Raw genomic sequence first — 2,714 nt, 5'->3', positions numbered from 1 at the left:
GCTTAGCTCCCTGGGGGAAAGTGCCCCGGACTGGGGGACCCTACCAACTTGTAGCTGAGATCCAGACCTTTCCAACGGTGTACACCATGCCCGGGTGCACCACTCCTAGGCCCGGTTAGGCTGCTAACAAGGCCCGGTCTTGGGTCTGGATCTATGGTTTTTGCACTAAGTCCACTTTCTTTTTTTGCACTAAGTCCAAACCTCCAGCCTCACCTCTTATACAGACTCACCTAAGGTGCACCTGCTCCGGACTGGACACAAGACCCAGGCCCCTTATCGGCCTAGTTCTTAGTCCACTTTACTTTTTGCACTAAGTTCAAACCTCCAGCCTCCTCACCCACCCTCACCTCTTGTACAAGCCCACCTAAGGTGCACCTGCTCCTGACTCCACCCCAGTCCCCACTCACCTTGGCCCGGCTCCGGCGGCGATCATCTCACAAACGATGCTAGGATCAGGCAAACTTTTCAACAGATGAAATATATTTAATTAATCTTATTGTAATTTTGGCAAAATATTATATCCACAAAATGAAATGGAGTGAAAAAAGCCCCACATGGAATAAGTTTTAAGAGTCTGATTTAAAAATATACACTGCCTCTATTGAAAAACTCACTTTAAATAATCAGAAACTTGAAATAAGAACAATTTTTAAAAATTTTAATATCTCATAACCAAACCCCTTTGTGATATTTTGTTTATATTCATGTTACATATTTGTTGCTTATGTATTTTTGTAACAGTTTATTTTCTATTATAATTTTGTACATCTGTCAAATTTAAAGTAAAAGATTAAAAAAATAACTAGCAGACACTGCGCAGAACATCTACGTCATTCAAAGCTCCTCCTTCTGTTTGCCGATTGGCCCAGGTAAAATAAACTACAAGCAGACACTGCACAGAAACTTGACGTCCTCTTCTCTGATTGGCCCGGCTAAAAATTTGCCAGCGAAATCCTTGTTAATGGGAGAAGTCCCAGACGGAGCAGAGAAGAGAAACTAGTATGTATAACAACCCATGAGTACTTCATTAAAACTCTTGAATGAAAACTAAGGACCTGTAAATCAAAAAATATTCAAATACTGTATGTCCTATGGAATAATTACCGTTCTGTTTCCAGTTAGTTGCACTTTACAAAATTACAAGGTCCATAAGGGACTCACACACTGTAATGTTTTCTTGTCAGAAGTATTTCACAACTTGTTTTTTATTTGTACTTCCTTTAGAATGGACGTAAACATACAGATGGGCAGCTATGACTCAGGAGGCAGGGTGGTTCGATTCCTGGCCTCTCCTCTTGTCCACATGTCTGGTGGTCTTTGGCAAGGCACTGAACCCTTAGTTACCCCTGATGTTGTGCATCAGAGTGTGAATGTGCTGATGCCTCTGGTGAGCTGGTTGGCACCTTGCATGTTAGTGTATACACACATCTTGTATGTTGTGCTGATGTCACACAGTGGAAACTTGTTTTTTGACCATGTGATGATGTATATGTGTTTTGGCTTGTCTCTTCTGTGCATGTTTTAATCCACTGTGGACTCTCTGGAAATGGACAAATTGTTTGGTGACAGTCATCTGTGAAGTGTGGACGTGCCACACACCTGCTGGAAAAACAGAAGACAGAAAAGTCTGTGGAGGACTCAGATTGAAAGAAAGAAAGAAAAAATGACAAACACGCAAGAGCCAGGTGGGAGAAGAGCAGATTGTTAGACCAAGGTGAAGGCGCGGCGTTGTGGTCCCAGTCCTGCAGTAGAAACGGCGATCAGTGGAAAGACAACTCGACAGATTGACAGCGGGGCAGAGTTGAACCTCTGCCCGCATCTGACCGTGAGGACCACGGCAGGGCTGCGGTGTGGTGGAACCATTGACTGATGGACTGGCAGGTATCAAACTGCTTAAGAGACCTTTAATAGAAAACCATAAAGGACCATCTGACCTTGGACGTATGGATATGTACACAACTTCTGCTAGCAAGGGCAACATTTGAGTCTTAAACAGCACACTGCATTAACATGTAAAAATGTTCCACACACAAATAATGTAAGTTTAAGATGATTTTATTAACACAGTTCACAAACGTTTCACAAATTCTGGCCAAAACTTTTTCAAGTTTTCGATGTGTGTTTTCACACTTTGCCTCGCCTCCTCGCTTAAACCAGACTCCATTTGGCGACCCATCAGCTGCGTCTCACTGACGGAAAAATAAGTAGAAAAGTAAAAATTAATCATTAAAGACATTTACACCAATACACGATAAGAAATAATCATTAAACATACATACAAACATGCAGGTGAATGCTGTTCTTTGGCTCTCCTCAGGTGTTTAACTTACCTGAAATCACACTGCACTCCAGATTTATGTATTTGCGTGGCTCTTTCAGGGGATACAGTATGGACAGCAGCAAGAGCACGGAGTGTTGTTGCCCGTGTCATGAAGAGAACAAAAAAACAACCTTCAATTAGACATTATTGTCTATCATGTTGCAGGTACCCAGAAACAGACCATGATTTAAAGAAAGACAATAGTAACAATACAAAGTATGTCAAGCAGGGTTCCCACACTGTAGTTAACATTAAATTCAAGGACCTTCTGTAGCAAAATTGTCCTAATACTCTCACTGATTATGTTAAGAAAAGGTTTTTTAATACAATAAAGAGTTGGACATAACTAGATGTGTCCATGCTGCATACATTAGAGATGTACTGTACATTACTG

General features: G+C 41.6%; 1 long non-coding RNA gene across 1 annotated transcript in view; it reads right to left on the bottom strand.

The window, feature by feature from the left end:
• Positions 1–2,039: 2,039 nt before the first annotated feature.
• Positions 2,040–2,714, bottom strand: part of LOC106531084 (uncharacterized) — an 11,285-nt gene continuing 10,610 nt past the window's right edge. The window contains exons 2-3 of the long non-coding RNA XR_001311862.1: positions 2,331–2,372; positions 2,040–2,189 (exon numbers count right to left, since the gene is read on the bottom strand). This is a non-coding gene — a long non-coding RNA (uncharacterized LOC106531084). The remainder of the gene's footprint in view (positions 2,190–2,330; positions 2,373–2,714) is intronic.

The sequence above is a fragment of the Austrofundulus limnaeus genome, unplaced genomic scaffold (genome assembly GCF_001266775.1).
Source record: "Austrofundulus limnaeus strain Quisiro unplaced genomic scaffold, Austrofundulus_limnaeus-1.0 Scaffold596, whole genome shotgun sequence".
Taxonomy (NCBI): domain Eukaryota; kingdom Metazoa; phylum Chordata; class Actinopteri; order Cyprinodontiformes; family Rivulidae; genus Austrofundulus; species Austrofundulus limnaeus.
The sequence above is the reverse complement of the archived record's forward strand: the minus strand, read 5'-3'. Positions and strand labels throughout refer to the sequence as shown.